This window comes from Rhinolophus ferrumequinum, chromosome 9 (genome assembly GCF_004115265.2).
Source record: "Rhinolophus ferrumequinum isolate MPI-CBG mRhiFer1 chromosome 9, mRhiFer1_v1.p, whole genome shotgun sequence".
NCBI lineage: Eukaryota > Metazoa > Chordata > Mammalia > Chiroptera > Rhinolophidae > Rhinolophus > Rhinolophus ferrumequinum.
Window position 1 is genome coordinate 767,167 of NC_046292.1, and position 17,231 is coordinate 784,397.

General features: G+C 52.1%; 1 protein-coding gene across 4 annotated transcripts in view; it reads right to left on the reverse strand.

Moving 5' to 3' along the window:
• The window catches only part of GNB1 (G protein subunit beta 1), a 67,446-nt gene that overhangs the window by 42,317 nt on the left and 7,898 nt on the right, over positions 1–17,231 (reverse strand). Inside the window, exon 2 of one of the 4 annotated variants that reach the window (XM_033113681.1) lies at positions 13,832–13,953. The exons of the other annotated variants lie outside the window; for them this stretch is intronic. The gene's annotated coding sequence lies outside the window, so the exon portion shown is untranslated. The remainder of the gene's footprint in view (positions 1–13,831; positions 13,954–17,231) is intronic. 4 annotated transcript variants of the gene reach the window in all.

The following is a 17,231-nucleotide window of genomic DNA, read 5'->3' on the forward strand; positions in this document are numbered from 1 at the left end:
CTGCACAGCATATTCTGCTTTTAATCACTTCATGTATTTTCACTGGATAAATAAATTCATTGTCTAATTATCTGTTTCAAAGTCCTGTTCGCCAATGAAAAACCTTACAGGAAAAAAGAAATTTGATATTAACAACTGCATCTTTTGGGAAATGGTTAATTCTAGAAATGAAAAATTAAAATGGCTCCTGATCCCCCACCCCGCCAAAAGAAAATTTTAACTAGTCTAATCAAGGCTCTTCTGTTTCCCAAGAAGAGAAAACCCCTCTGGGAAGTGGAGAGAAGTGACAGGTCCCTGGAGAGGAGGTGGGGAGATGTGACAGGTCCGAGGACAGGAAATGGAGAGATCTGACAGGTGCGAGGACAGGAAGCACGTAGGCCCCAGGGCTTATGGAAGTGGAAACAGGAACCAGAACCCAGCCTGGGCTGGTTCTTGGTGACCTTTCTGTTTTCCTGGGTACACTTCATCCTTTTACCACCCTCTTTCTTAACAAACCACTGTCATCTTCTGCATGGTCCATAATTCCATATCCTAACTATCATCCAATGGCAGCTGTGTCTCTGTTTCTAGAAAGAATTCTGCACCAGCTCACTTGCTTGCCACCCTTGGCGAGGTGGTGCGTCAGCTGTGGCACAGGAGAGGACGGACTATGGTGGGTCCTTAGAATGGAACATGATAGGCCAAGCAATGACTGGAATTTTAACACAGTAACAAGCTTCTCCTTTAAGTTACATTAAGCATTTACCTCTTTACTCTGGTAATATCTAACTATTTGAAAAGGATGAGTCATACAGTACACACAAATTCAAATAAACAGCTGCCCCCTGAACAGCAGGAGTCTGAACTACACGGGTCCACTTATCCGTGGATTTTCCCAATGACCCGTGCAATTCAAACCCGTGTTATTCAAGGATCAACTCCGCGATCAGGAATCACATGTGGAGGGCCGATGGCAGTTATTTGTGGATTTTCAACTGAACTGGAGGTTGGTGCCCCTAACTCCTGTGTTGTTCAAGGATCAACCGTAAATCAAGTAATAACTCAGTTCCCAAAATTTATGGTCAACAGATACATGTGGCCTTAAAAATAAGACAACTGCAAAATCTTTTAAAATTTTTTTCTTTAAAAGCATTCAGGGGCTGGCCCAGTGGCTCAGGCAGTTGGACCTCCGTGCTCCTAACGCCGAAGGCTGCCAGTTCGATTCCCACATGGGCCAGTGGGCTCTCAACCACAAGGCTGCCGGTTCGATTCCTCGAGTCCCGCAAGGGATGGTGGACTGCGCCCCCTGCAACTAAAAAACGGCAACTGGACCTGGAGCTGAGCTGCGCCCGCCACAACTAAGACTGAAAGAATAACTTGACTTGGAAAAAAGCCCTGGAAGTACACACTGTTCCCCAATAAAGTCCTGTTCCCCTTCCCCAATAAAATCTTTAAAAAACAAAACAAAATAAATAAATAAATAATCATTCAGTACTATCTTATCCACTTATCAAAAATAGGAGAAAGGGCGTTGGCCAGAATCAGAGAACATCTAATAAAGGGAGTCACTTGTTATTTTGACAAATCATTTATGTTTTCAGTGCATTTGTCACATTTGTCAAGAAAAACTGATAGGCTACTTCTCAAAGTCCATTTTTAAGTAGACTTTTGAGATGATAGATTTCGTGTTTCACATGAGCCACACTGTGAATGCTGATGAGACTCCTGGTAGTGGACATCCACTTGTGTTTCCTGCACGTCCTCTAACTTCCCCTCTGGTGATGGACAGCATGGAAATGACTTCATTTTCTTTGCCGGAAAGGGAACGATCCCTCCTCCCACCCTCACCCAGGGACTTCCAATAGGCAGGCCCCCTTTCCCGTGGGAACACAGAGCCACCAGGCTGCAGTGACAGTTCCGGGAGGCTGAGCCTCTAAAAGCCCAGCTCCCAGACTGCGCGGCGAGAGGCCTGGGACACTGGAGAAAATTCACAAGACACCACTAGATACTTTCAAGTTGAGCCGAGCACAGAGACAGCAGACACACCAAGGGAGCGGCCAGTGAGGTGGTTCACAGTTCCACCAGCAGGTGGCGCTATACCCTTCCCGATGACATCACATCTGCACAAAACTGGCTTTTCAGTGGTTACTTTGATTTAAAAAAAAAAGGGGGGGCTGCATGAAAATCAACAGGAAATGAGTCTGGCGGTACCCAGTCCGATTCTGAAGTCTGAAAAGCTGTACAGCCCATTAGTTAACAACAGTGGTTTATTTACGAAAATCAAAATAGTTTCCTTCAATTTATGGGTAATCCTTTTTCCAACAGCTACTAAGTTCTTAAGGCGTAAATACTTAAGTCGTTTGGACTAAGGACTCAGTAAAGGGAACCCTGGGTGTCTGTTTTGGCCTCGGGGCACCGTGAAAATCCTAGGCACACTACCGACGCCTTGAATATGGGGATCTTTGCACGAAGACTCCAGTCCGGGCCTTCCAGGGGGAGCGGAGGCGGGGCAGACAGCGGGCGCGCCTCACACACAGCGCTCAGCGCCACCTGTCTCAGCGCCACCTGTCTCGCCCCGGCTGCAGATGCGGCTGGAACGCAGGACAATAAACTAAATCCATCAAGAGGAACCGACTTCCTAATCTTGTGTTCCCAGAACAAAACCCAAGAGGAACTCAGTAAAGGCACTTCCCCGGGAGAGCAGGTCGCGGGGCTCCTGAGGACAGGTGCACCTCGGGGACCTTAGGGCCCGCGGTGGGGGTGGGGCGGGAGGCGGGAAGGAGAGGCTGCGCAGAAGCAAGCCCGCTTCCCAGGGGGCCAGTGTGAGCTGGCGCGGGGGACACAGGGCGCAAGGCTGAAGCCTTGAGGGCTTTGGATGCGCCCCTGGAACAGTGCAGAGAGCCTGGGAACACCCCCAGAGGGAGGGCCAGGACACAGCCCTTCTGGGGTGTTGGGCCCCAGTGCAAAGCCTGCACCTCACCCCGAGGAAGCCAGGAGTGCCACAGTGAGGGCTGCCCTCCAATGGCGTCCCGCTCCCTCTAGGCTGTTCAGGTTCAAGAACAAACAAACAGCCCATGTTCCTGAACTGACTGGACCCCGACCGGGAGGACAGCTCTAGAAGACATTACGGGGACAATCAACGAGGTGCGGACGAGGGCATCACACAGGATGAGTGTTCAATCACTGATACGCACACCTGAGTTGTGGTTACATAAAAACATGTCCGTGTTCTCACAAAACACGCACCCAGCATTCAGGGGTCAGGGGTCAGGGGAAACTGAGGGGGACCTTGCACTCGACTTCACAACGGACCCTCGTGTTTTAAATAAAGGTGGCATGGGCGTTAGGACAGCTCCCTGGCCTCATGTGGACGACACACCAGAAAACGAGCTCTTTCTCTGCCAGCCCAACCGACACACAGTGACTGCTGGGGACCCCTGTCCCCCATTCCTGAGACCACCTCCAGAGCTGCCCTTCAGATGCGGGTGGCGGGGAAAACGACCAGTTAAGAGTGGACTGTGGGCGGCCGGATGGCTCAGTTGTTAGAGTGTGAGCTCTCAACAACAAGGTCGCTGGTTCAATTCCCGAATGGGATGGTGGGCTGCACCCCCTGCAACTAAAGAATGAAAACAGTGACTGGACTTGGAGCTGAGCTGCGCCCTCCACAACTAGATTGAAGGACAATGACTTGACTTGGAGCTGATGGGGAAAACACACTGTTCCCCAATAAAAATTAAATTTAAAAATGGACTGGTCCATGCATGAGCCTCCAGAGGTTTGGGGGGACAGGAGGCAATCAGGAAAATGTGACAAGAGTCTGAGGGGGAAGAGGCCCCCGTTAACGTCCCCTCACTCTGTGAGCCACATTCTCAGTCTCCTACGTTTACACCCAACAGTGCAAGGCACTGCATTTTTATGGAAGGAGAACCAATCAGCTTGGCAGAAAGATAAACTAAGGAGAGCTAGTGGGGTCTATGGAATCACCCCTTGGAGATCGAGGAACACCCTAGACGGGATGCAGCAGAATTCGAGCTGCAGTGGACCAAGTCCACACAGAGCCTGCACACCGCCCCTCAACCCCCCCCCCCAGAGGGTGCCAGGCCCCACACAACATGGGGTCTCCTGTGCACTGCAGGGTGCCGGGCAGCACCCCCGGCCTCTACTCACGAGATGCCAGTAGCACCCCCAACCTGTGACAACCCCAATGTCTCCAGACACTGCCTAATATTCCCGAGAACTCAGCCACTGTCTCTCTCTCTACAGTCCGTCAACACCCCGAATGGGATGTGGATTTTTCCGACGAATCGAATGAGTGACAGCTGGGCGGGCTGAGGGGCGGGAGAAGTAAGGCCACAGAGCAACAAGAACTAAGTAAGTGACAGATGCCAGCGCGTAAATCGTGCAGTAACTTCAGTGACGTTCAGGGTAACCTCACTGACACAAGGCCCTCGATCCGCAGGGCAGCACACGAGCCGCCGAGCGGCTACCGGGAGCAAATATCACAGACACGTCAGGATTTAACTGAAATCTGCCCCGAAGTGCCTATTTTCGAGACCTGAATGCCTTTTTACGGGTAGGCCCTCCTGCTGAAGTCCCGACCTCTTTCACACACTGCTGTCCGCTTAGCTACATGAGAGTTTTACAAATAAACCCAAAAGTTCCATGTCCTCAACAAGCTAATTGTTAGGCCCTCCCGAGCACAACTGTCAAGAGGAATTCGCCTTCCGAGGTACTTCTAGGACATAAACACCCAAATTCCAAACACCACAGTAAGATTCCAAAGTGCAATTTAAATTGGGAGAATTCAGAAAACCTACTACTCTTCCTGCGTGTGGAATACCCCATTAGCCCAGCAAACGTCAGACGTAACTGATAACAGAACAGCTGTAATGGAGAACAAGACACAGAGCATTTTTCCTGTGGAGGCCAGGTGGTCGCGGCCCTGGGCCCTCAGTCCACGTCCACTGCTTGCCCTCAGGCCTGACCCTCTGCCGGGGAGGGGGCAAAGGTCGCCTCCTGGTTGAGAGGGCCAGATAGCCAGTGCTTTAGGCTTTGCAGGCAACTACTCAATTCTGTTAAAAATACGTAGTAACCACTAGACTATAAGCTCCACGAGGGCAGACAGTGGTCAGGGACAGAATTGGGAGGCACGAGGAGACAGCTGGTGACAGTACTGGGAGGTCAGTGGCAGGTTCTAAAACCGTTGAGATTTACAGGATGGAGTTGCCATACCGCTGTTAAAAAATTTAAGGTGGCCCTTCTTTATTGTCACCAGATGATGACAATGTAGTACAACAGGGATGTGAGTGGGCAGAAATTTCAGAACACGTGTAAGTTTGGGTAAGATGGTATCATTTGATTCTTGTGTGAAAAATTATGCACTTACGTATCAAATAGAGTAGTCTATGAGTGACCTTAATTTAACCAAACCTGACTGACGAGCCTTTAGATTTATCCATTCATTCATTCCACAAATGTTCATTGAGATGTATGTACTATGTTCCGAGCACCCTTACAGGAAATACTACCAAGGAATAAAAAAGAAAGATCTCTGCCGTCAGAGAGCTTATATTCTAGTGATTACTGATAGTTTTTTGCTTTTATACCAAAATTTCTAACAGAGATTGTTTTTGACACTTTATGGCTTATAGCCGTAGTGTCAAACTAAGAAACCTTTTCCCCCCACACCTCACCTCAAAGCTTGTAAAGTATTTTACCCAACATTTTTCTAATACTTCTGTGTTTAATTTTCACATTTAAATCTTTAATCCATCCAGAGACTATATGTGCGGTGGAATGCAGAATTTTCAACTTTATATTTTTCAACAGATTACCAGTTGGTCCAACATCCATTCCCAACTGACCTAAAAAGCTACGCTACCATGAACTAAATTCCCATCAACTTGTAACTATCTAGACAACTGTTCCCTCCACCTATGCTGTGCAGTGTTTTCTGTATGTGTCTAACAGCATTTCCTGCCTCGTCTTGCTTTTATAGAACTGATTCGTCTCAAATATTCATTCCCCCAAGTTAAGTGACATCTTGAAAACCAGCCGGCACAGGCAGGCAGGAACAGGGCCACCCAAGTTCGCGTCAGGCTCTTCAATGACATGTCAGCCTGCTCTTCGTCTAGGTCGCCCAACCGACGTAAGTGTTTTCCTCTTTATTAAAAAGAGAAAACTCTGAGGCCTAACAACCATTAAAAATGGCATTGGCCTACTTGCCTAAGAACTGAAAAAACGTAAATTTCTGAAGGTAGTTTCTATAAAGGAATAAGCTGTTTGTAAAAAAGCAAACTTCTAAGGGCCCAGGGCTCTCCTCCTGAATCTCATCTGTTCTGACCGCTCACCATCTCAGACATGGGACTCAAATCACTGACTTCTGTAATCACACGAGAGCAGAGTCTCACTATAAAGAACCATAAAGTTTCTTTGAGCTAAACATTCAGGACAGGAGCTTATAAAGGTGAGCGTCCCCCTGCCCACTCCCCACAAGGCTCACTGGGGGGTTCCGGGGGGGTCTTCCCCCCCAGGTGGGATGAGGCAGCAGGAAGGCAGGGGCAGCACACAGGTGCGGCTGCAGCCTTCCTACTGTCCCCGCTTGCTCCGTCCCTCCCTCCACCCCCACGGGGATCCCAGCCATCTGTCCATCTGTCGCAGGAACAATAAGCAGGAAAGAGAGGGGTGGGAGTGAGAGGAACCTGTTTGTCTCATCACCATTATTCTTCCCGTGGCTGGTTCCTCCTTTCTGCCTTTTCTTCCAGATGACCCAATTACCCTCACACTGTCTCCCCCAAGAATGTCCCCAATCTTATAATACGTTGACATGTATAAATCTTCAGAGTTACATACAGCCAATTCTTCAGGGAATAGCTAACCAGCACCTACTTATAAAGCTGCTTTGTTATATACATCTTAAGATTCAAAAACAAAGACTATCTTTTGTTTTGCTTGAAATCAAATCCCTCTCCCTCCCAATCAGAGCCATCGTTCTTAATCTCACCTGTCTCTTCCAAAACGTAAAATTCTGAGTTTATCAGGTGCTTTATGGAGACTGTACTGCACAGGAGAGTGAGGTTCTGTTGGCTCAAAGCTGACTGGTCCAGCCCATTCCTCACACATACAACAAATGAACTTTCGTACTGACTCAGACTGCCGTTTAAGCTCACAGACTTCATGCAGACCGGGCTATCTCGTGGCCCACGCCACAGCTCACTTCTCACCTGGGGAGAGCAGCATGCTGATTAGGACAAATGTGGAAGCCGCGAGACCAGCTGAAATGGAAGGCGAACGTGAACAGCTGGAACCATGAGGGGACAGGCCCGTGGATCCAAAGACAGATGAGACCCCGCCACGCGTAAGGCTTTCTTTCAGCGTCCTGTTACCACTCTCTACTGCACCCACTTCCTCTCCAGGCTGTTTGACACCATCCACTGTGCCTGCGTCTCTGTGGTCCAGGGACCAGCAGCAGCAGAGGTACCCGGGAGCTTGTTAGGAACGCTGAGTCTGGATTTGCAGCTAACAAGACCCCAGGGGTTCAGTCACAGTCAGGTTCTGACACCACGCAAATAGCGGCACTGTTCCCACACCACCCTCCAAGTGCTGAACCCCTCCTTTGCCCCCACATCTACACACGTGGTCTCCGCTTCCTCAGCAGCCTTCAATCTGCTTTCAGGCCTCACCTGCTATGTGCAGTCAGTCCTCAGACCAAAGAGAACCTGACCCTCAGCAGGGCTCCCTGTGGTTCATACCCTGCTACCGTCCGTCCGTCTGTCTGTCTGTCCGGAACAGCTGCCCCTCCATCTCCGTTCAGACCTCTCATGGCTGAGCGCTCCACCCTGCTCTCACTCTGTCCCACGCGTAGGTACCATGAGAATTCACACACCACCTATGACCTCCAGACTGGGCTTCAGGCCAACACACTATGTACAACACGTGTGCACTTGCTTGTCTTAGGGGCATTTGGAGCGTCTGATGTCCCAAGCACAGCTCTCCATTCCCGCTGGACAGCTGACACCTCTGCCCTCCCACCTGGCCTCACCTCAGTGCCCAAGATCACCAGCCCCTAAGTAGTAAAGCAAACACTTAGGAGCCACACTAGACCCCTCCTTGCCCCCTCGTCCCCTCTGTCTAGTCCACCAGCACTCTGGTTGGCTCTACCTCCAGAACAGAGAGAAGTTTACCTTTTCTCTCCATTTCCTCTGGCCCCATCCTTGGCCACGCCATGTCATTTCTTCCCCCTCACCTTCTTCCCCCTCCTCCCCCCACTCCGGTTCAAGCCGTTGTTTCTCAGTCTAGTTGTGTAGGACCCAGCTCCCCAGCCCATGCTGGTATCATGAGCCTTGTGCCCCCCCGCCCCAGGCAGTCGGTGGCTAGTTGTCAGTCAGCCGCTCACAGCAGCTCACGGCAGCTCTTGCTCACCCTCATGCTGGCCACTGGCCGCTCATGGCAGCACACGGTAGCCCACCGGGGCTCACGCCAACCTCTGGCTGCTCACGGCAGCCCAGCTCCAGGGAGAGCCGTTGTTCACAATCTTAGCTGTAGAGGGCGCAGCTCACTGGCCCATGTGGGTATCGAACCGGTGACTTTGGCGCTAGGAGAACAGCGCTCCAACCGCCTGAGGCACCAGGCTGGCCCCAAAACCATGTCATTTCTCATCAACAGTCTTCTTCAAATGATCTGTCTCTAGTTTCCAACAACCCATTCTTCATTTGGCAACCCAAACAATCTTTAAAAGTCACATCTTGTGACCTCCTACTTAAAATCATTCGATGGCTCTGCACTGCACCAAAAAAAAGCCCCCCACTTCCTCTAGTGTGGCGACGAGAAGACGCACGGGCCACACCAGGGCACTTCTGAAAGCCCGAGGCACCAGGCAGACAGGACCCGCTCCCCAGCAGCCAGCTTTCACCGTCCTGGGCAGGCTGAGTCTCAGGTGGTCGCCTTCCTCTGGAACTTGCACCCCTACGCCCTGCCCCTGGGCACTCAGCTCCAGCCCCAGGCTCCTTTCCCAACCTCAGGGCCTTGGTGACCTGCTCTCCTCACCGGAGGTGCCCAGCCCCCGCCTGGCTCCGCCTCCTCCCTAGAGTGTCCTGCCCAGCACCCTGCGCCAAGTGTACCCTCCCCCTCGGATCTGATCGCACCCACCCTCAGGTCTGAAACCTGCCTGATCACTGTCTCCCCCAAGACAGCGTCTTCCCAGGAGAATAAAGGATTTATTTTCCCAGCACTTACGACCAAGGGCAGGGCCTTGACCAAAGTATTCAGCAAACATCTGTGAAATAAACGGATGACTTCAAGGAGCTCATTTCTGCAATCCACTCTCCCCAGAAACGTGACTGTTAGCTGGACATCCTAAAGCAGGCGATTCTAAATGTCATGCTCCAGAAAGGCCTGTGACGGATAAAACAAATGGCCAGACTCTCTGCAGCTCCTCCCGTCAAGAGCCAGAGTCTGTGCTTCCTCCAATCCCAGTCTGGGCCGGGTCCTGGAACGCGCCCTGAGCGACGCAGCACAGGTGATGCTGTGTGACTCCCAAGTGGCCTCCCGGGGCCCCTTCTCCTCCACACCTCTTGGACCTCAGCCACCACGAGGCCCGACTAGCCCTCCGGAGGTCACATGGAGGAGAACAGAGACGCCCCGGCTGTACGCCCATGCAGGTGAGGCCAGGTGGGCTGGGAGGCACAGACCCCAAGCCAGTTGCCAAGGGCCTGCAAGCGGGAGTGGGCACAGCCAACACCACCCAGAGCAGAGATGAGCTCGCCCAGCTGAGCCTGTCCTGACGGACAACAGTGAACAAACACATGGATACTATTTTAAGTCACCAAGTTTGGGGGAGCTTGTTATGCAGCCCCAGATAAGTGGTACAGGCCACACCGCGCTGTGTTAACTGAAGGATGCATGTTAGTTCCAGAGTTCTCGACCTTGGCACTGCCGCCACCTTGGGCTGCCTAATCTTTGCTGTCGGGGAGCAGCTCCGGGCACACCCCAAGTTGTCACAATGTCCCCAGACAAGCAACAGTGGACACAGAAAGCCGGAGCGCCTGCGATCTGTGCCTCAGGGGCTTGGGCTTCCACAGGGTGGAGGGGTCACTGCTTCGTGCCTTCTCCTCCTCACCTTCGGATGTGGGCTGGCACGCAGGTTCTTTCCTCCTCACTGGTCCCCAAAGGGCAGGCAGTGGGATGGACACCGGCGTAGCCTCTACCTGTTCCTGTGACAATCACCCACAAGCATGTCCCTCTTCTGTACCCACAAAACAAACACAGTAGGTGCAAAGAACATAAAGTACCTGGGGGGCCCCTCCAGCACAGTGCCCCCCCGCCACACCCGTGACTGAGTAGGTTCCAAAGACCACAGGAAGGCAGAGCTGCCCAAACCAGCCGAGATCAGGACGCTTTAAGTCCAGCAAATTCAGGGACCATGGATATTTAAAAAAATAAAATAAAATGGTCAAGTATGTAAAAGTAAAGCTGACTAGCAAAACCCCAAGTCTACACACAAACCACTCCTTTAACTTGGAAGTAAACATTTACCATGTTTGACAAATACCCCACGATTTGTACAATGCATTGTAGGTCCAACCTCAGATATGCAATGGCTGCTGAACGCAAGTTCTAAACAGCTTTAACCTCCCAAGTTCTCTTACATGGAGACTTTTGCCTCAAATCTCCCAAATATCTACTGCAGTCAACCCAGACGCCCAGTCCAGGACTGTGCTAGCCAGCAGGTGACCATGTGAGGTTTTTAAAACTTTACTGAAATTTAGTAAAAGGCAAGTCAGGTCCAGTCACGCCGGCCACATCCAAATGCTCAACAGCACCTGTGGCTCGTGGCCATCATACTGGGCAATGCGGATTAGAAAACCTTTCCATCGCTGAAAAACATCCTACTTATGAGGCTCATCGAAAATACAGAAATGAAAAGCAAAGTAAAAAGGCTTTTACTTGAGATGGGGAAATTGACCCCCCCCAGGAGTGGTTTCCCCTCTTCTGTTGCACGCTGACCTATATGATATCGTTGAGACATTAACATACAGCCAAAAGGTGCATTAATACATACTACCTCCCGTTAGGTTTTTGGAATCAGTATAGGACCAGCAGGAGCTGAGTTCCTAGAAGGGTGCTCCGCTGTTAGTAAAAGAATCATTTATCCGCTGGCTCAGTAATCACAACAACTGTAGAAGCTCGTCATTTCAGTTGTGAAAAAGTTAGCGTTCTCTCACTCTGAACAATGCTGCCATTTGGAAGCTCTTCTTCCACAGCAGAGGAGCTGGAGAACGGGTACAGCCAGCCACCGGGCAGCCCAGCACCCTCCTGAACACGTCTAGTTTTACGGTGTGGGAGGTGTGTGCTGGTCAAAGCCCACCTTTTAAGAAAATGAAAAGCGGGCATGGTGGACACCTACTGACTCACAAAACACACTCGAATGCCTCGCCTCGCCACACCACTCCTTGTAAGGTACCAAGGTTCTCCCTGCTCGGAGTCCATCAGGCCCAGAAAAAGCCCCCCCCTTTCTCTTCTCACCTCCGGGTCTATAGCAGCCCCCCGAAACCCACATCTCATCCGGGTTAAGTGGGCTCAAGCCTTCCCAATAACCAGCCTCTCCCTTCGCAGGAAAATGACCGAGAAGTTGGGGTCCTGGTTATGTGGCTTCACAGGCCAGTGTCCCCAAGGCTGATGGTGTCAGACTGACTCACTTGCGGGCACCTGCCTACACCCACCCAGCCCCAGTCCTGAGTTACAGACAGGCTGAGGACACTTCCAGGGGTCTGACTCAGGCTGCCCACGGAAAGAGCCCGACTGCTGTGCCCTCTGCTTCCAGCCCGTGCGGTCAGGGAGAACAGAGGCGGGCCTCACAACTCAACTCGACGTGCCCACCAAGAAGGCAGGCGCTGGTCAAGCAAAGTGACCCAGAGCAGCAGGGCTGACCAGAAAAAGCCTGTGTGAGGTGACGTGCAAGCTGTGACCTACAGAATTAAGGACTCCATGGTGAAGGCAGCCAAAGCAACAGAGATGTCAGGTGGACAGGTGGAGATGAGCCTGGAGGTCATCAGAAAGGCTGGGGCAGAGATCTAAATTTGAGAGTCATCAAGACTATCAGTAAACAGCATTAAAAACAGACACGAATAGATGGGAACAGACATGATCCCCTAAGGAGAGCCCAAGAACAGGAATCCTGGACTCACCAAAGAAACGCCACACGACTGAGGGCGTGTGAGGCAGCCAGCGATGAACCCTGGAAGGAAACCAAGGGCAAACAACAGGGAGGAGGAGACCCGGGAGCTAAGAGCAGAGTGTTTCAAGGAGCTGCTGGTGGTCGAGTGGGTTCAGTGCCAACAGGCAGAAGCTGAGAACAGACAACCGACCATTCCAGAGCGGTGACCCCAGGCAGGGGAGAGAGGGCATGAGCCGGACAGACACGTGGTGGTGGGTCCACCCCGACTCCACGCCGACATGACACACCCAGCTCCATTTCCAAACTGTGGTTCTGAGACACAGGAACCCTAACAGGACACCTACCTTTCGTAGTTTACTGCCTCTTCAACCTGCAACCGAGACATTGTTTTTACAAGCTTGGACGGGAAGGGAAGGACACAGGAGACGAGTTGGGAACACAAGGGGAGCTGTGACGACGCCCTAGGTAACTGCTGGGCTGGACACCATCCCCCAAAATCCTTATCCACCTGGATGTGTGTGACATTCTTTGCAGGTATAATTAGTTAACTTACAATGAGGTCACACTAGATTGTAAGCTAACTTACAATTGGCCCTAATCCAAGGACTGGTGTCCTCTAAGAGCAGACACACACATAGAGGGAAGGACACGTGAAGACAGGCAGAAACGGGTCTGCCAGCACCCACCACGAGGCAGAAAGAACCGTCGAGGAGCTGCCCTGCCAACACCTGATGTAGACTGCACATCTGGGCGGGAGCGGGTATGTTGTTTAAGCCCCTCAGTTTGGGGTCGTTCGTTACAGCATCCACAGGAAAGGAAACAGAACCATTTCAGAGCCAGGCAGAAGAACCACTGAAAACCTAAGACAGCGACAAGACAGGAGCAAAGGCCGGGAGACCACAGGGCGAGGGAGGAGGCACAGCAGCCCCCAGTGGGCACAGTGGGCCTGAAGCCAACACCTGGGCGCGAAGCCTCACAACTGCGCAGAGAGAAGGCTGGGCTAGAGGTGCGAAATCCCTGCGCAGGCCCAAGGCCTCCAGGCCAAGTCCATCGAGGGGGGAGGAGGTCCAGCTACGGAGAAGCAGCAGCGCTCCACCGTGGTGCCGAAAAGTACCGCATTTGCCAAGGTAAGACATCCAGGAATACACACACTGTGTTTCCCCAAAAATAAGACCTAGACAGACAATCAGCTCTAATGTGTCTTTTGGAGCAAAAATTAATACAGGACCCGGTCTTATTTTACTATAAGATATTTTTGCTTTATAATACAAATTTTACTATAAGACCAAGTCTCATATAACACAATGTAATACAAAACCTGATATAATAACACCACATCTTATTATTAACTTTTGCTCCAAAAGACACATTACAGCTGATTGTCCAGCTACGTCTTATTTTCAGGGAACATGGTACTAGGCATGGAACAAAGAAAAATCGGAACGAAAAAATCTACACAGTATGATCCCCAACACAATGAAAAATCTGGACACACACATGCCTGAACAATACAAAAGACTAAACAAAAACGATCTTAGGTGGTTTGGCTTGATAGGATAATTACAGATGCCCCCCTCATTTTCCTATTACTAATTTTCTACAATGAACATAGTAAACATTTTTACTATTAAAATGCAAAGGTTAAAGATAACAACTGAGACAATAAAACAGACTTACTGAAGAGGATGTCTTTATAACAACACTGGTGGCTTAGGAACAGGAACAAGGTCCTCAAAGAATGAGGACAACACAGATGGAGGCACTGAGGCAGCAAACACCTCACCTTTCCGGGAACTTAACTGTGAAAAGAGAAAAGGAGGCCAGGGCTGCACCAGATGCCACAGTTAATGGGGGTTAAGTTACTTAACACGTGGGGTTGTGGGAAGGCAGAACGGGAGCCCCTGAAGAGGACACTGCAGACAGAACGGGTGGTGGACAATTCAAGTGGAAGAATGTTGCCACCAGTAACACACAAGGGGGCAGGTGCAGACCCAGAAGTCCCCGAGATGAAAGCAGGGAGAAGGGCTGGTGCTGTAAGGACGACAGCCTAGTAATGACGAGCAGGCTCTGGCGGCTCAAGTTCAAACATGGCTTCCACTGATTCCTGGCTGTGACCTTGGTGAATCACCTGATCTTCCCGCCAGCTTCGCCCCCTGTGAAATGGGCTAGTCACCCGGTAACAACGTGAAGTTCTTCGCACGGGGCCTGGCACAGTGGGCACCCAGCAAACAGGAGCTAATAGCACGGGGTCACCAACAGGCCAACATGCAAGTTCACCCACGGCCAAGGGAATGCCAGGTGGGGGGCGGCAGAGTTTCTGCCAACAGGGAAATCTTGGCGAAGCTCCCCCGACAGACATGAGAAACAGAAGGCCTATGCTTGCCGAGTGGCGAGCAGTGCCCACCTCACCAAGCAGGGCCTCCATCTCAATGCCATGCGCAGTCCTGTCTGGAGGTGCCCTTCGCCCAGGTGTCTGCTGCTCCGTCCTCTCACCCCAGATGTTCCCACCGTCCTCGTAACAACGAAAGCCCAGCATTCTCTATGGCCGTGCCCTGCCTTCTCTCTCAGCAAAGCCTCTCCCCCCCACCTGCGAGATGATGCTCCTGCCACCAGGGCAGGCGTGGTGTCTCTCATCACTGCCCGTCACCAGCTGCCCCTGGCACTGCTCAGGCCTTGACTAAGCACTGGATTACGGTACAGGCTCCCTCCTCAAGCTGCCCCATCTGAAACCGGCACCTCGGAGCAGCTTCCCTCCCCAGGTGCCTCTGCAGCCCTCCCTGCTACCCCGTGCGTCCTGGGCCCTGGGGACTCTGACAGCTGACCCTCGCTAACGGACCGGCCGTCCTTCCTGTCAGAAGCCTCTCTCCCTGACATTCCTCCCCTGCCGTCCCTCACACTGTCCCAAGGCCTCTTCTCAGCCTCCGCCGATGGGTCTTCAACCTGCAGAGAATCCTGGGTTCCCCTCCCCAGGAAAAGGCACCGTCCCAGAACTAGAACCTGGTACAAGGGGGCAGGGAGGCACCTCAGAGCAGCTACCTGTCCGGCTGAGGGTCCGGTGCCCGCAGGCACGGCCCTGGCTGGTTGAAGCCCGCACGGCTCTCCAGCAGCACCGCTCAGTCGGCTGGGTCTCGGTCTCAGGCCTTCACGTCCGTAACCACTGAGGACCCCAGGGCTTCTGTTGTAGCTATGGATACTCACTACGCTACCAACTAAAACAGAGAAGTCCTAAAAATGTTTCATAAGCCTATCACGTTTCCAGAAGTGCCATTTTTACAAAACTAACTAGAAACCATTTGGTGCGAGGAGCAGCTGGAGCACACCTGCCCCGTCAGCACACCTCGGTGCCGCCGCGCCAGCGGACAGCTGGCTTCTCACAGCTGCTCTGCAGCCATCGGCGGCTGTCCCTTGCTCTGTCCATTGTTCGGGCGGAAGCACACGAGGAAAACCAGCCTCACACAGACAGAGTCGGAAAAGGGGGAGCATTTTCACGGCCTTTTCAAATCCATGAGGACAGTCCTCTCTGACACACCTCAAAACTCGGTCAGTGGTCAGTGTTTTAAAGGGCAGTGCTGCCGTGGAATCCGAAACTGTCAACTGTCCGTGGGCACTGTCACATCGAACTCCATTCCTGGGCTTTGCACGACCTTTCACCCACTGCGAGTCAGCAGCACGGGCCCTTGGGAAAGTATCAGTTCACTGAATTCAGCAGACTGTCCATGCTGACACACGTCTTTACATGACGTGAAAAAGTAACTCCTCCTTAGCACACGGCCCAGCTCACAAGAAAAGTCTCGAAGTCCTGGAAGCTGTCAAGCTCGTGGGAACAGAATCAGGTTTTCCAAAAATTCTCATTTCCATCTGAAAGCTCAAAGTTTATCACTGCCAACGATCCTGTCAGTCATTCTCTTTGACGTATCTGCTTTGCTCCGCTCATCTTCAGGTACCGGCTGCCCAATAGCCCCGGCTGAGCAGCCATCATTGTCAGCTGTCCTCCCCGCTCAAACAGTCACACAGCCGAGTGTCCAGCTTTGTGCCCACTTTCCATTTCATCACACAGACAAGTACAGGGAGGAACTCGGGGTTGACATCAATAAAATTACTTCTTATTGCTTCAGCAAGGGCATTAGATGAAGCTGGTTCACGGCGGTGAAGAATACTAGGGCTACAAGACTGACTGACTGCAAGCGGTGTGACCGCGGCTTTGATCTGGGCTACAGAACCAGCCGTCGGACCCACCACGCCTGTGTGCCATCTGCACAAACGGCAGCCAAGTCAGGCAACATCTCAACGGGATTCTGAAAGGAGCTCTGGCTAACGGAGCCCTGGAGGGTGTCAGGAACCCCAGGAGCACACATCGCACCTTGAGGCTTCTTGCCCTAAGTGGCCGTCACTCACCAGGCAAATACTGGTGACTCAAAAGGTCTGCCTCCACCCAGATGGCTCTCCAGAGCAGCTCCTGCACGTGGACTAAAGTCACTCACTCTACCAATGTTTGCTGTGCGCCCTGTTTCAGAGGCTGGTGATGCTGGAGCGAACCCAAGGGCCTGTCTTCATGAAGCCAGAACTCCTGCGGGATCAGCGTAAGGGCTGGGAAGACGGCTGGGCACAGTGGTGGAGAGCAGAGATGGCCTCTGAGCAGGGGCTACCTGAACGGAGGGAGTGAACTGTCCGAACGAAGCTCTAGAGAGCTTGCAGGGACAAGGACCGGCCCTGCGAGCACTGGAGCTTCGTGGGAAGGCCTCCGAGGGTCCGCAAACCCAGCGCGCATGGAGTCTGCCCCCACTCAACCTCTGCTCCTTATTTCAGGAAGTACAAACAGCCACCGATGTCCAGGACAGAAGCCGGCGGTCATTACTCCTCCCTTACCTTCCTCAGTCACCAGCTTTACCACCCTGGTCCAGACCCCCTCCTCTCCACACCAGCATCCCATCTGGAATCTTCCTCCCGACTCCTCCCCAAGCATGCTCCAAGCTCAAGACCCGAGTGCCATCGCAATCAGGTCAATCTCCTCCTTAGAAACCTCCTAGGCTCCGGAACCTTCCAGGTCAAAGTGCAAAGTCTTTACCAAGCAGGCTGA